We start from the raw sequence: 17,596 nt of genomic DNA on the forward strand, positions 1-17,596 counted from the left end.
TTTTCATAGCTATTTTTCAAATGTTAAAATACATTTAAGCATGTTTTAACATTTGAAGAATCCATTTCCATTTCTGCTATTATTTCAATGCATTATTTTTTTTTTCATTTTTACCTATGTAAATATTTCTCTATGCCATAATCTTTTTGCATTTCTCTTATATACCAGGATTTGTCCAAAACAGTCTGTGTAAACATTTTTGATTCTTTGCAGCTTTTTATCTTGTTTATGCAATTGTGTTGTGGCTTGGGAATGTGGCTAAAAAGAATCAGCAGACCAATCTGCTATCCCAGTTAAATTAAAATAACTAACTAAATAAATAAAATTTTATATTTAATACAGCCTTCTGTTTTATCGTGAAAATTCTTCTTGCTAACTTCATAATTTTTAAAAAATGTGGAGTAAAGCTTTCAAAATACCATCTATAGAACCTTGTTTCATGCACCATGCTACTTCCAATGCATAATCTTGTCACAAACATGTGATATCTCCATGTAATTCTAGACAGATCTGTACAAGTGCAGTGCCATATCTTATGAGAAGGGGGTCTGAGATGAATAATATAAAAGCTTCATCCTTAATTAAATGCAAGATCTTTCCTCTGGCCAATATCATTAATTTATACAATTTCCAATAATCACAACTATCTGGACATTTCAGGCCCAGATTTTCTCCATGATAGTAGAAACTATGCCACCCTCATGGCAGATTATGTCCCCAAGAGGGCATTTTATTGATAATGGGCAAAATTACTTGTTGACAGAATTTCTGATATTTCACTATTTATTGTTTTGAAGTAAGCCCATAATTAGATATGTTCACAGTCTAGATCAACAAGTCAAAAATGAAAACATTTCCAAAGATATCAGTCTACAATATATCTGATGTACAATGACTCTCAATTGTGGAAATTAACAATGCATTAATTTGAGAATTAGAACACATTTGTTTGTGTGCTGTACAGCATAGGTCACAGATCTATCCACTGTCAGGGTCAATGCAAAAGAAAGTGTATTTCACTTGACATTCCTCCCTGGGTATATACAAAAATTGTTACTTCATCAAATGATGAGGATAACAAAAACAGAAAATACTTGTGGCAGAACTACTACTGATACCTGCCAGCTGTTATGACACGACATTTGAACTTACAAACTCAGATAAATGCAGGATTGCTGTCTTTTCTGAGATCCAAAGTGCAACATTTTAGTGGAAAACACTTTGCAGAGTAAACTATACCCCAAATTAAAACAAATGAATGGGTATCACTTTACTATTACGTGTTCTCAATGTTTTAGAATTTTAGTTGTTTTTGTCATTTTGTATCATAGTAATATGTTCCAGAGAGAGAGAGAGAATTACGTTTTTTTTTGCAACAGTTAGAAACATGTTAGAAAAAATGAATATCCTTAAATTTCAAGGCATTTGTCAATTTTTGCAGTACATAACTGTGCAAATAAGATGCCCTGTAATATATACACTGGTGGTAACCCTAACATCATAACTTTAGTAATATTCAGATTTTTTATTTTTTACACTAATCATATACTTTCTTCAGTGCTCTACAACTGTAAAGGCTTGTGCATTTTAAAACTTACGTCAACATGATGGTTGTCATTTTAGAAAGGGTATTTTATGTTTGTTCTGGATTACTACTTTTGTTCAAGATGTAAGGCTGTAAAAAATGAGATGCATCTGAGATGACAATGCAGAAAATATCAATGTTATAAGCCTGCGTTTTGTAGCATAAAGCAGTTTTTGTCCCGTTCAATTCTCAGCTAGAGCGTCTTCTGTGTGGAGGCATGTGTGAATGGGTATGCCTTCGTTGAAGGTTGTGCGTCAGGGCTAGTAACTCAGCGAGTAAAACTCCACTACCAAGCATTAGCGGACCGGAGTTCGGCTGTGGCGACACCTAACCGAGGATAAGCCGAAAGACACAACAACAACAACATAATACATTCATTTCTTCAAACCAAATCAAACATATGAAGGGTGTTACTTTTAAAAGTCACTCTGATGTGCTGTAAGCTAAAGGAATATGTCTGACCTGATCAGATTTAGGGAACCAGGATTAAGTTTCCTACTGTTAGCTCAAAGGAGGGTGGGTATGCTGAATCTTCTTTTTTCTACTTGTTATATCTAAAGGGGGTCTGCACAATATTTTGTTTTCATTTTTTTAAATCCAGAACTGATATTTTCCTTCAGTTAGTCAGAAATGTGCTTTGTGAGGAAATCTATTCACGTGTGCAAAAATCCAGTTCTATTTTGTGGTTAACGTCTGATTTTTTTCATATATGTATATGTATATATATATATATATATATATATATGTGTGTATGTGTGTATGGATACATATGTGTGCTCATTCATGCCTAATAAAGCTGCATAACTATGGAAACTATGCATCAAAAGCTCAGATTGAGGGATTACCTGGATATGGGTCTACTTTGAAGTGTTGAAACTAAACGTACCAATGCCAACCACTCATTCCCATTACGCTGTTGTACTCGAACTACAGAAACAGTTAACTTTAATGCAGTTTTGTAGGAGGGCTTAGACCCTGACACCCCTTAATGTAGAAGATCTACCCTCTCACACCTCTGAGATGGAGTGTGTGTGAGTGCATATACATGTATGTGTGTGTGTATTTTTTTTTTTTTATATTATCTCTGAGGTCAGGCCAACCTTTAGAAATGGAAAATGTATTTATTCTCGTTCTCCAAGTTGGCATTACTTTTGTAGACTAGTAGCTGAGGATACGTTAGAGTGCAGGTTTCCTTTAAAAAAAGATGCATAATGGCATTGCATTCTTGTACATATGTTGCAGTGGTCTGCTGAGCAGAAAGACCATTCCCAGTAGATTAGATAATAGTATATTTTGCTTTAGACTCTTGGAAATCATATGCTTATATGTGGCTTTTCTATAATGGAAAAGAAGAACTGTAGGTTATTAGTTAAAGCCTCAGACTTGCAGTATTTTAAAAGCAGGTGTAAAACTGATTCTTGTGCTCTCCAATGTAATAAATTCTTCAGTACTTTTCTATTTTTGGTAATATATATTCTAGTCAACATGATGTGACACTGAAGTCTGTGAATACTTTTAGAGACCCTCTTTCACTTATCAAAGTGAAAAGAACTCTGCAGCACCAAGTTCTACCCCCCCCCCCACACTCACACACAGTCTTACACATTCTACTCAACATGAAAGTATTCAGCATTATTACTAGGGTTACTCAATGAAGGTCTATCCCCCTCTGGGGCTCAGTAATCTTAATTTCTAGCTAAAATCTGTTAGGTTGGAAATTTTCATTAACCACTGTTTATTTATTTTACATTTGTTTATCGGGATAGTCCGAGTGGATACATATTCATTTTCAACAGAGGCCTGGGGAGAAAAGCTCGACATAGACAAACTTACATAGATTACACAGAAGTTAGTACCGGTTAGGGGTTGCCACAGTGGAACTCCGGTCCGCTAATGCTTGGTGGTGGATTTTTACGTGCCGAGTTACCAGCCCTGATACACACCCTTCAACAAAGGCATGCCCATTCACGCATGTCTCCACACAGAAGACTCTCTAGCTAATAATCGAACGGACGTCTTACTGTGAGGCGACAACGCTACAGCAGCACCACTACCGCGGACATACAATGGCTTAGTAGTGTTCCCTAGTAGGGCCTCACAATTCTCATAGACAGACATAATTTAAAGTAAGAGACATCAGATTGGAAGCAGAGCTTGGTGAAGTAGTTACAAGTTACGATAATTACAGAATATGCTTTCAGTTTATAACTTAATCAGGGTTGGTACATGGGCATAGCCAATTCACTTTGAGATACTGTTTGTGTTTTTTTTTTAAGAGACTTTTGGAGGATTGTAGGGTTATATAGTTTGGCAATAAATTCCAGGTTTTGCCAATGAATTTGGCAATCAGGGATTCATCAGCAGAGTTATTAGCTTTGTGGGTTTGGACCAGTAGTTTATCGGCTGACCGTTGGGATCTCAGGTTGCTATATGGCTTAATAATATTTTTAAGTGTGAGGGTATCCTCAGGGTGGTACAAAACGTTGCGTGCTATTAAGAGTTGATTCAACTGAATTAAGCTGGGCAGTTCTAGCCACTCTAGTTGTTTAAGGTTCTGGCAGTGGTGGGTTCTATAGGTGGAGCCAGTGGCGAACCTGGCAATATGATTGTAGCTATTGGACAGTTTACTTAGTTCAGATTTGTTGAGGTTTGAGAGTACAGGCTAGGCATCGGGCAAATTGCAGTCCTAGCCAGTGGGTTAAAAATGGCTTGTTTCTATACAGTGATCCAAGCTTCTTACTGATGGTCTGTATGGTTTTGTTGACCTGTACGTCAAATTTGAGATTATTGTCTATGATAACCCCTAGCAGTTTGGTGTGAAGATCTGGGGAAATAGTGGTACCATTGTTAGATGTGACAGAGAATGAAGGTGTGGTAGATCTACTAGTGGGGGAGAAGAGTAGATGTTTAGTTTTATTGGGGTTCAGAAATAGACGTTTGTTGGTGATCCAGTTCTCGATAGTGTTAAATATATTTTGGGTTATGGTTTGCAGTTCGGATGGGGAGGTGGCTGAGCACATCAGAGTGGAATCATCTGCATACTGAATGCAGGTAGCTTTAGGGATAGCAGTGTGAAGGTTGTTGATAAATATAGAGAGGAGTAGTGGACTTAGTATGGACTATTGAGGGGCACCAAGTGTGAGAGGTAGCTGGCTGGAGAGTTTGCCCTGCCATAGTACCACCTGTTGTCTACCAGTCAGGTAGGACTGGAAACACTGGATAGCAGGCTTGTTGAGGGAAATAGATTTTAGTGAAAGAATGAGAAGCTCATGGTTGACCATGTCAAAAGCTTTTGATAGGTCAAGAAAGAGGGCAGAGGTTAGCCTATTGTCATTCCTGTTTTGGTTTATGGCAGTAGTAAAGGAAAGGAGGGCTGAGGTGGCGTTGTGGTATGGCCTGAAACCATGCTGGGAGTTGGATAGTAAGTTATTCTGTGTAAGGTATTGCATTAGTTGCTTGTGTATACATGGCAATGGGTCTATAGTTGGATATGTCTGAGGAGCTACCACCTTTATGGAGTGAGATGATGTGAGATACTTTCCAGAGGGAGGTGATAGCATTTTCAGATAAGGCTCTGTTGATGAGGATAGATATGGGATATGCAATGGCATCTGCAACTATTTGTTGGCACTCTGCAGGGAGGAGGTCAGCAATGAGGGTGGTAGGTTTTAGTTTTTTTAGAAGTGTTTTGATAAAACTAGTGGATATTGGTTGGAAGCTAAATTCGGGGTGATTATTGGGTAGATTAGGCATGTAGTTTAAGTTAGAGGGGGTTAGTTGATTTGCTAGGGATTGGATTGTTTCAGTGAAAAAGTTATTAAAGGTGCTAGCTATGGTCTCTGGGGAACTATGGGTGTAGTTAGCTGGGGTGGTGGAATGACCTGGACGAAATAGTTGATTTAAGCCTGCCCAGAATTTTTTAGGGTTGTTATGGTGTTTTTTTGTAGGAGATTTTGGTAGAAGCTTTTTTTATTCAGTAAAATTTATTTTTTTTTTGTATTATTCCTGAGATGATGATGATATTTTAGATGGTCAAGTGGGGCTTTAGTTTTTCTCCAGCTGGCCCAGGCTCTATTTCTAGTTTTGATTTTAGCTTTTGTATCTTTTGTGAGCCATGGTGCTGTATTTGATCTAGTTTTTATTGTACATGGGAATCAAGGATACTTAGGAATTTAGTGTTAAAGTGATCTATGGCCTTCTCTAATGTTAGATTTTTTTAATTTTGACCAGTCAACTGCTTTTAATTCATTTTGGAATATAGCAGCGTCAAAGTTTTTCCTGTTTCTAACTGTTTTATATTTCGGCTGGTGAGGGTTTCCTGCCTTATGTTTTATGATGCAGGTTAGACAATGGTCGCTGAGGTCATCAGGGAGAGTACCAGCTGTGTACAGTTGGGGTTGGTTATTAACTAGGATCCAGTCTAGGATACTTTCCCTGTTGGTTGGTTTGTTTATCCTAGTGGGAGAGGTTATAGTCTGTTTAAATCCAGATAAGTTTATATGGGTGAGGGGGGGGGGTCGGAGGAGCAGGGGTACCAGTCGGTGTTAAAGTCACCATGAACTATGGTTTCTTGGGGACAGGTAGTGGATAACCAGTTAATATTTTTTCTTCAGAAAGAAAATGACAAATTTATTTTTATTGCAGTAGTTTCACATTCCAGCTTCTCCAAATGTCAATTGTCTCCAGACTACTTATACTTGCAAAAGTTTTCAAAATCTAACTTTGGCTGGAGAGTGTTGAAAATGCCTCATATTCTCAGCATTGTTTCTCTATGAGTTTTGTTGTCGGTAGCAATGCTATCTGTACCAATACAAATAGTGGCTCTAATTCTGGATACCCAATCATAATCCTTCAGGGAAATTTTTGTTTGGTCAATCAATTTAAACTATCTCAGCTAAATCTCCAAGGCTTTTGCAGCATCTCTCTAGCCTGGTTCACTTACTATCCTTGAAACAACCTTTGGTTGCCATTTGGCCTTATTTTTCTTTGCCTCAGCATCCTTTGGTTGCTATTTGCATTATTTTTCTTTGCATCCTTGAAAAAGACTGTTGACGTACTTGTTAGCAGTATTTCATGCCATTCCTGATGCGTGGTAGTTCACATTAGGCCATGACAACAGTTGTGCCTACAGTAATGATCTGCTTATCTAACCTCTTTGTCTGCTTGCAGTTATGACACTATTTCAAGGCCAAAAACTACCCGATATATTCACTTGAACAATACACCATACAAGATTGGCAGTTCTATCCCTAATTGCCTGCATTGTAGAATCATCCAGTTTAATTCCAAGATCACAGTGGTGACTAGCATCATGAAAACATATCAGAGATCACACTACCTCTCTAGATCTTGCTTATGAGACTCTTGCATTTCTGGTCTTGTTACGATGAAATTATAGTTATAGGTAAGTTCATAACATGTGTGATGAGACTGCACATTTAGTGTAGTTTAGTACTGATACAGTAACTGGTGAATAATAGGAGGTGGTGGTTATTGCATTTAGACTATTTGGTGATCAGTAAAGGTCAGCATGAGGATAAAGTAATGATGATAACAATCGATAAGAAAAAAAACAATATGATATAGTATGAAACAATCATTTTGGAAAAAAATGTACATAAAGTATATGAAAATAAATAAATTAGAAACAGTGTGGGTCTACTTATGGATAGGATAAAAGGCATTAATTAAGTAAAGGGCAAATAATCACAGCAGCAAGAATGTACGTAATAGAAGAGAATTACTTAAGCAATCAGTATGGAAAAATATAAAACAACAGTTTAAATGGTGTGAATGACAGCAAATTATTCAAAGATATGAGCATAGAAAAGTGATGCATGTTAAATGGGTCAAGCATACAAAGATTGAAGAAGAATGGTAAATAAAAAATGACATATTGCAGGAAATCTAAATTATTTTTTCTCATATTTACACAGGAAGCAAGCTAGAATATGCCAAAAATGCACTTTATTCGGGTACAGCAAAGATGAGGAATGTGTAATTAAGGGGAACATCAGAAGAGGTGTCAAAATGCCGCCTCCTAATGTAAGCAATGTCTGAGTCAGAACCATACAATTTATATTCAAAGAAACAAAATGACCATTAACAAAGGCTTTTACAACTCACTAGAGTCTTGCAGAGATGGTGTTTGGATTTTGCAGAAGCAAATGTGACTTCCTTTTTTAACTAAAAAGGGAAAACAGTATAGGTCATTTTGCTTAATTACCATTCATTATTACTGTGCAGGTTATATAAAATTCAGAACTGCTGCTGAGGAAGCACAGATGCCTACATATTCAACACTGGTTTTTGAAAGCTAAACTTTTTTTTTTTGCAAAATTTCACTGATATTAAGGGAAATCAGTGACCTGATAAAAGTTAACTTTACTTAACTCTGATTAAAAAACAAGGCCATGGGACCAAGTAGTCTATTTTTTTCTTTTTTCCACTGGGGTAACTAAGGGATGTTTGTACAAAATAAGTATATTACTAAATTTAATGATGTACTAGTTATAATCTTCATTAGAAAAACACACAACTACTTATATACTGTAAAAAAAGCAATAACCAATGAACTTGTAATATTTTTATAGCTGTAAAATAACTGAAATTATTAAGAGTAGCTAGAAATTCTGTACATTCAGTGGCTGCCAACATTCTGTAAACTTCTTATATTATTGTACAGCCTTTCTGGAATTCTCTAGTATCAGAAGTGACCAACTATTACAAAAGTGTCGCATGTAGTAAACAGGTCTTAACTGAAATGATAAAATTATAATCACTAAAACAGAATGAATAAAACAAAATGCAGTTTCCTTCTTGGATACAGTGTCCAGTCATATACAAACAATTATTTTTAGCATATTTTACTGCATCTTTTTTCATGATTAGTTTTATAGCTTTGGGTGTTTCTTTGAAGATTAAATGTCTTAGTAATCAAACATGCTTAATAAAATCAGCATTTACCACCAGAATCAATATTTTTATAACACAAAATGTTTGCTTAGATGACAAGTTTGTTTTTTGTGCAGTGCTTTCCTCCATATTTTAGCATACTGTAATTGTTTAATTACATGATAAATTAAAAAGATTTCAAAGAGAATGCTTCTGAAAATTAAAACTGTAATCAACAGGTCCCCCTCTGTAAAAAGAAGCAGTCCAGTAGGACAATCTAGTTAAATTATAATAAACAAAATAATCAACTGGGCTGACTATATCAACTGCATTCAGATGCATCAGTAATACAGTCAGAATGTCCTTAGCATGTGTAAAGGGAATAATGTGCGGGGGAGGGGATGGAGCAGCTTAAAGTCGGGGAACCCATTGCATGTCTCCAGTCATAACTAAACTAAAAAAATAATGGAATCACAGAAGAAATAACAGAATCAGAAGCTACATTAAGAATCAATGATCCAAAAAATGCTTAAAGAGGTCCTAGGGATACTAAATGTATAAGCAAAATATTGGGTGGGCAGGAATGAACAAGATTAACAGAATCAGGAGAAATTAACAGCATTACTGGTAAAATAAAAAACAATAAAAATAAGGGGGGCTTATTAGTAAGGAAGAGTGAAGGACCATAGCAATAGATGAAAAAGATGGCCTCCTAAAGTCCAACAGTCGTTTAGTGAAACACAAACATTGCTTCTAACTATCCATCACCCTACATAACTGATTTTGGTCTATGTAACAGATTAGATTTCAGTACAGCCTGACTTCTTAGTGAATGGTAAAAGGGGTACAGAAGCAGTACAAGTCTATGGAGTCCATTTCATTACATCCACTGTAACCCACCTCAGGTATTACCTAACAAATACCATATAAATATTTGTTATTTTACAATAACAGAACAAGATGAATTACTCCGGGGGACAGCAATTATATGGTTCACAAGGTTTATTGCTTTTCTTTACCAGGAAAATCTGACAGAGCACAGGACTCATTTTCAAAGGATGCCTGGGGAGAAAAGCTCCAATCTACAAACAGTAATATGCATAGTGACAGTGAACTCTATGTACATTTTTTTTCAAAAAAGAGAGAAATGCATTTCATATTTGATAAAGTATAGAGACAGCCATATTGTTGTTATTTTCAACACAAAAATGCCTAAAAATAACATCTTTGCTGGCCTGTGGCTGAAAATCTGTCACTCTGCACTGTCTTAGTTTTATTTCTTTTTCAGTCTACTCTAACAGTACAATACAATGTTAGGTTAAATAACAGCCTTAACTGCTACTGTGTACTAACATAATACTGACATGCATTCATTCTGTCAGTAGAATTTAGATGAATGTTAGATTTGTGTCCTCCATAGTTTATCATGTAATGGTTGCTAAGTTACAAAAAGACCAGCCAAAACAAAAAATAATGAGAATTAAGAAAGAAAAAACAAAATCAAACAAGCATGCTTACTTATGTAATGACATATATTGATTGCCCCATTACAGTTCTAAAGTTGAATAAAGGTGTATTTGAGGCATGACTGTATTTTTTAAGGAAAACTGTTTAACCTCCCAACACACACACTCACCTCTCCTCTCCTTTCTCACCAGGTCTCTTACATACACAAAAGTTAGAAGACACAATACTATACACAGCCAAATGCTATAATTATGCACAAACAATAAGAATGTTTTATTTTGCAAAAAATGTACATCAAAACAGAATAAGATGACAGTTTTAAATTATTCAAATTAAAAAAATAAATCAACAACAGTCCTGGTTATGATATGCTTATTTATTTCCAAAATGGTATGAAAATTTGCCTCAAATCTGTTCATGTTAATCATATGGCACCTGTAGTAAAGGCTAAATGGAATATATAGTTTATTAGAACTACCAAAGTACTTGAGAACAAATATGAAATAAATTACAACCCCAAGTACAATAATTGCAAAAACAGCATTTCCTTGGAGTTTTTATATTAATGATGAAGCTAGCTAGTCTGTGGTTAATGGAGTTTGAGGCTCCACCCCCTGCGGTTTATTAAGTAGAACATTAACATAACCCCTCACCACACCGTGTTACTTAATTAACATGCTGTCTGCTGAGCACATTTAAAATGAGAAGCACTGGAGACACATATCGTATGCATGTGGATGCTAAAGAAATGCCATAAAAATAACAAAGGCTCAAAGAAAATTTGTTGCTGGCTTTTTCCAACTGTGTTTTCAATGTGAAAGAAAGAAAAGTACATGGGAAGTTATCTTGTGAGAGGAAATTATGTAGTTACTTTTGTGTTAAAATATGTGGCGGCATGTAGGATGCATAAATTGAATCAGATTACGTGCGTGTGTGCATACACACACGCACACAAATCATGTTTGGGCCCTTAAGGTGAGTCTACTTAGATCAAAGTGCATGTTATCAAACACACTTATTGCACCCCCAAACAAAGACAAATACTTTGAGCTTCCTTCTCAACAAGCATATTAGCCTGCTGTGGTACTGTATTTGCAGTGCGTTACAGCCGAACAATAAGCAGGCATCAAACAGGATAACAGTTTAAAGGGTGGTTGTTCAGTAACAAGCTTGGAAAATAAGTAACATTACTACATGGCATAGGCTTGTCAGAATATTCCTCTGTACTGGCAGAAATGCAAGATGTAAGGAATAGTGTATGTCAGATTCTCCAACATGGAGGACAGGATCAGGGATTTCAGGATTAGGTAACAGACTTTTTTTCAGGGACATGAGTCACTAGATAATCCCTCTAGCCTAGAGTACAAGGTCTTTGTGCACAGTGAAATACACTATCCATATGGGACAGTCATCCAAATAAGGCACTATGTGCTACCACAGAGCACAGTTGCACTGGTAATATATACTACATTACCGATGTCTTTAAAATAACATTTAAGAACAAAACTTACTTTTAGACTTCAAACATACACACATGCATATTTATACATCCATATATTTCCTTTATTATTCTTATTTTTCTGTTTGTTGACAGGGAAAGCCTGACTGAGCAGATACCCTGGTGGGTGAGTGTTGCACAATGCACATGGAGGAATGTATACTTGATACAAATTACAAATAAAATGATTGCAGAGTGTTAGAAAACAAAACTATTTCTCTATCTGTAGTGACTGGTGACTTCAAAGCTGGGGGGGGGGGGGGCACTGAAGGAAGCAAATGAATTGGTGGAGCCAAGTACAGCAGGGTGGGGCTGTATAACTCTTACTTATGATCAAGGAGATGTGCTCATTAATTTTACTTATGATCAAGGAGATGTGCTCATTAATTTTCATCCACAGACTGTTTCAGTAACAGCCAACTCATTATAGCCACTTTAAACACTATATACACCACATATGTCTACATGTAATCAACACTACATAGGTCCCCATGTTACCCACTAGTCATCACTGCACCCCCAAGTGCCCTCTTTTGTTTTCCCCTAATCATGACTCCACACCATCCAAACAAATTAACTTATTTCTTGCTTTTTCAAATGACCCACCCCACTTTCAACACACTAACTGGCCAATACTCAACTGTAATTCTAGTCTGGAGGAAGTAACTGAATTAGATGGGGATCTCCTAGGATCCCAAAAGTCATAAAGTTGTAGATGCACTGAAGTGCACTTCAGACTTTCTTTATTTAATTTTTGACTTGATGGCATGAACAAAGAATCACGAGTAAGGAATCTATTCAGTTTTTTTGGGAATAGTGTCTACCTTCTTACCGCTCCGAAAGACACTTATCTTCTGTGTACCACTTTAGTGTTAGATTCGGATGAAAAGTAAAAGAATAAATGGCCAGAGGCATATAATACACTGATGAATGTCTGGGAGAAGAATCCAAAACACATGGGCAAATCCACAATGAGAAAATGACTGCACATAGAAGGAATGAACAGCCAAAGACTCAATAGGAAAACCAAGTGCTGATGTATGGCAACACAACTCAGTGCAACACTCTGCCAATGATCCCACACCCTACTGAGATCACTACAGACAGCTACTTACTGAGTGCAATGCTGATGCTTGACTGTTACAGAAAGTGAAAAAAAAATGTATGTACACTATTTCTGCAAAGCCAGAGTAACAAATGTTTATTTTAAACAAATGACAACAGTGTCAGTCACCTTTATCCACAGACAACCCCTGCATCCAATTAAAGACAATTTGATTGAATATACCTCAGAAACAACCATTCATCCATCCACAAGCCCTTTTCCCATTTTTTCACATGGAGTCAGGGTGTTACTTCAATAGTGACAATCATCTAGCGCCAAGGTTTACATCTGTGGGTGGCTAGCCCTGCCACAGTAATTCTTCCATACCATACACACACACATCATAGCTCTCAACCTCTGACAGCAAGAAATCTGGACAAAGCCATAAATAAAAGTGGGATAAAGACCCAAATATAGGGACAATTTTTAAATATTGCTCTTACAAACTTAGAAAGTTGTTAGAACAGGTTTTGCATTTTGCATTAGCATGAATTTTCTGAAGGATATGAAGTCTGCAACTCAAATGTCGATTATTTTCTAACGTCAGTCTTTAACAATTTGCCACTAATTTGACAGACCACAATTTTATGAAAAATAGATCAAAATATGAGGCAAAAATCTGGACATTCTGCGAAAATCTGTACAGTTGAGAGGTATGACACACACACACATACTTATGGCCAATTTAGAGTGCCCAGTCAACCTACTCCATGTCTTTGGAATCTGGGAGGAAAGCAGTGTACCAGGAGGAAACCCACAGGGAGGACATGCAGACTATGAACAGAAGGCACCACAGCAAAGGATCAAACAGGAAAACCTCTTGTTGTGAGGTAATATTCATTGTGCCACTGTGCCACCTTGATATACCTCAGATATCAGAATGCAATAAAATAAAAATAGCACCAACTGGACAATGTCATTTGTATTAACCCCTCTACACAGTTGTGACCATCAATTATTTCCCCCCAACCATGCCTATAGTAGTTTGTCTGTGTACGTATAAAAACTTCACAGACACCAAAATGAAACATTTTCCTCGATGACTCCTTCAGTAATTTGCCCATGTCCGCGCAAGCATTTCACCCACATCAAAATTAAACATTTCCCCCCAATGAAACCTTCAGTAGTTTGTCCGTGTATATACAATCATTTACTTCACTGACATCAAAATGAAACACTTCCCCAATGAAACCTTCAGTAGTTTGTCCGTGTGCATACAAGCATTTACTTCACTGACATCAAAATGAAACATTTCCCCCTATGACTCCTTCAGTAGCTTGCCCGTGTGTGCACAAACACGAACACATATACATACAAAAACACAAGCGAAGTACTTACCTTCTTCCCACATCCTAGCAGTAGCACACAAATTGTCTGAAAATAATAATTAAAAATTAATTAAAAAAAGAAGAAAAAAAAAACTTTTCCCACAGTTGTGGTTTCTCTTCCACATTACTGTCATCTTCTTGGCTCAGGTTGACTCAGTCACCTGATGCAGCTTGAGCCAATAGGAAGGGCTCCTTGCACCATCTGCAGCAGTCTGGCGAGTCACTCATGAGTGATGCTTCTGTGACTGCCAAATGCTGTCGATCAAACCTGACTAATGGCCAGGATGCTTAATGCTTGACTGGTTTCAAAAGGAGCAGAATTATTTTTTACTTCAGATCTCCTCGGAGTACAGAGTTCTGAGAACCTGGAACCCAACAGAAAGTTAACTAACAGTTGACTTTCTAAGTTAACACATTTCTTTCTCTTTTTAGTTGGGGGGCTGCAGCCCAGCAGCCAGTTCCACAACTCTTCTCTGTTATCTGTATTTAATAATGATAACTTCCCTGCAGTGTCTTCAAGAAACAAAAACACTGAAAGCGTCCACATTATTTTTCAAAAGCTGTTTAACAAAATCTATAAACAACCTGTATTAATGGAATTACATCTTATCAACAAATAGAAGGTCTTAAGCCACACGACTGAAAATAATATCCCAAATAAAGTGGCCCAAACAGGTCCTAGCTAACTCAGGTTGGCCAGGTGGAGTAGATGCCACTGGTAGCTGACTAGCTACCCAATTCAGGACAATTTACACTGCAACTTGAGCTCCCTGAAAATGTCTGTGACAGGAAAGACAAGAATAAGATAATTTGCCGCAGTGTACCCCTCCACCATACATTGAACAAGCTAATAAGCATCAAATCCCCCGCAGCTTGCTAAGAATCATCAAAAAGACCCAAAACAAAAATGAATGAACAGTTAGAAAAAGCACGTTGCTTCATATTTGCTTTGTACAAGGCAGACACACACACACACACACACACACACACACACACACACACACACACACACGTCTACATAAATCTCATTTTATACATACACAGTCTTTTAAGTTATTCTTTTTCTATATTCTTCTTGTAGAATCAAAAAATGTGGCCCTCAATACCATGGATATGAGATATGTGCTTTATAAAATGTGGTTTAACTTACTGTTTAAAAATCACATTCTACCATCTTTCAAATCATGCCAGGACTGCTTAGAATGTACTGTGTTCTGTGTATTTCTCATTTTCTTTCCATGCATCCTTTATGCCTTGCAGAATTCTGTGCTGTGACAGAAACACACAACTTCAATGTCATATGCCTCCTGATATTTTTGTAGTATGGCTGTGTTGTGTGTCCAGATATTTCACCCATAAAACTGACATAACCTTTATCCTAGAAATCTGTGTTCATTCAATCTGCTGTACAGATTTTTCTCTCCCATTTGAAACATGCATCTATTCAGCTGGCAAAAGCACTGTGATACAGTAAACGTGTATTCAACTGCTGCTGCCAGGTTATGCTCAAAACATTATCCAATAAAGATGTGAAATTTATGGAATGGGATCTGGTTCTGGTCAGTATCAAAATGACTAGCAAGCTATCAGGCATTGAGACATTATCCTTGCATCTTCAGTTAACGCTATTTTAAATAACCTAAATCTCCACACTATCCTCAGGCCCTGTCTGAGTTTCTTAACAAAATCCGGGTATATCTCTCTTCTTCAGCTATCAGCTTTTCCAAACCATCTCATACCTTCTTTTTTACCTTCATCACCCTTGTCTTGCCTTCTTTTGGGCAATTGGTCAACATGCGTAGGGGTGGCATTTAATGCTGATGGCACAGATGGCTGAGAGGTCCAAATGTCAATGGTGTGTTTCATTGAGACATATGAATGGGGTTGGAGAGGGGTTAGAGACCCCCTGCCTACTTTAATCATGAGTGCTAACCCTACTTAAGTGCTGCCCCTTTCTCCAACCTTAACCCTACACCTTACCTTACTAAAACCTTCCTGTAACATTGCCATTATTCAGACACATTTTAGGCTAGTGTTTTGGGAGGTTTTAGTGTTTAGATTGGGAATGGAAATAGTTTTTCTTTTTCTGCGTTTTTTAGTTTGATATTTAGTTTCTTCAATATTACACAAGTTTGAATGAATTTTGTCGATGTTTGTGTTTTGACATTAAATATGACCATTACATAACAGAACCACACTCGATACATACATCTCCACACTCCACAGCTACCATTTGTACATCTTCACCGGACTTTGCTAAACTTACCAGCATGCAGTCTCTGCTGCTGACTACAATGTGGGACCACAGCACTATGGTCTAGTTAATTATTACTGATGGCCATGCTAATTTATGCAAGTGAACGATTTACTGAACCATTTGGTAGCATAAATCTCTTCTGTAGGCATTTCTGGGAAACATCACATTATTAAATAGCAGAACACAGTACATACTGGAATGTACCATTATTCTACAGCATAGACAGGGTGACAGCCATGGAAAATCACTAAAGTGGGCCTGCCTCTGAACTGAAAAAAAAAAGGACTGAAACTATAGAAGAAGAGTGAATTTCAAAGATTGTTTTTCTCATTTAGGTTCATAGGTAGGTACTAGGCTATCGGCCCAAGGGCCTACGTAAACCTAGCCAACAAGGTTCCCTGGCTTATGCCACCCAAGAAAGTTATTTTCCTGTGCCACTGTCGAGCAGAGGCACAGAAGTAATCCCCGGGGTGCATTTCCTATTTCCCATCCACTCATCAAGATTTTTCTTGAAGAGTGCTAATGAAGAACTTTGCTTGACATAGATGAGTAGCCTGTTCCAGAGTATGGGAAGTCTCTGGGACAGGAATCTATCCCTCCAGCATGTCCTGTTTATTGTGGTGACAAGGCTTATGTCCCTAGAGTGTGTAGCTCGGAGAGATTGGGATTTGTTTAGGTCTAGCATGTCCAACAGCTCTGGGTTTGAAATAGCTTTATATGTTAGGCAGAGATCACCTTGGAATAGGTGATATACTATGGAGTAAGTTGGAGTTTTTTGAGGCAGTCAGTGTAGGGCATTTGTTTGAGGCCAGTAATCCTCTTTGTGAGATACTTCTGTGGCCTTTCCAGCTGCTGCAGATGTCTTGTGAGGTACATTCCAAAAGGGGCATTGTACTCTATAATGGGTCTAATGAGTGTCGTGTAGAGGGGAACAATGACCTCTTTTTTTTCCTGGATGGGAACCCTTTTATGATGAGGTGTGCCACGTAGAAGGACTTCCTGACTACTGTGGCAATGTGACTATCAAAGGAGAAACTACTGTCCACCTAGGTTCCAAGGTCTCTTATCACACATTCAGTGTTAAGTAGATTGCTGCCTATGTGGTAGTTCATGGGAACAGAGTTTTTACCAAAGGGGATGACACTGCACTTTTTGGCATTGAGCTTGAGGCCATGGCTCTGACACCAGGCATCTGTCTCAGCGAGGCCCTTCTGTACGATGTCCACATCATTTGGGGACTTGACTATGGCTCCTAGTTTGAGTCATCTGCGAACTTCATTAGCCAGAGGCCTTCTGTGTTAGCCTGTACTTCAGAGAAGTAGATACCAAAGAGGAGAGGTCCCAGGACGGAACCCTGTGGTACTCCACTTGTCACTACTTTGAGGTCAGATTTGGAGTCTGCAACTTTTACAGTGTGGGTTCTGTCAATGAGCCAGTTGGCAACCCATCTTGTGATGTAGGG

The 17,596-nt window shown here is 37.5% G+C and overlaps 1 protein-coding gene across 1 annotated transcript in view; it reads right to left on the minus strand.

The window, feature by feature from the left end:
- The window catches only part of FMN1 (formin 1), a 1,985,060-nt gene that overhangs the window by 228,428 nt on the left and 1,739,036 nt on the right, over positions 1–17,596 (minus strand). The gene's annotated exons all lie outside the window — the stretch shown is intronic.

Source organism: Protopterus annectens, chromosome 6.part0 (assembly GCF_019279795.1).
Source record: "Protopterus annectens isolate FY-2018-M chromosome 6.part0, PAN1.0, whole genome shotgun sequence".
NCBI lineage: Eukaryota > Metazoa > Chordata > Ceratodontiformes > Protopteridae > Protopterus > Protopterus annectens.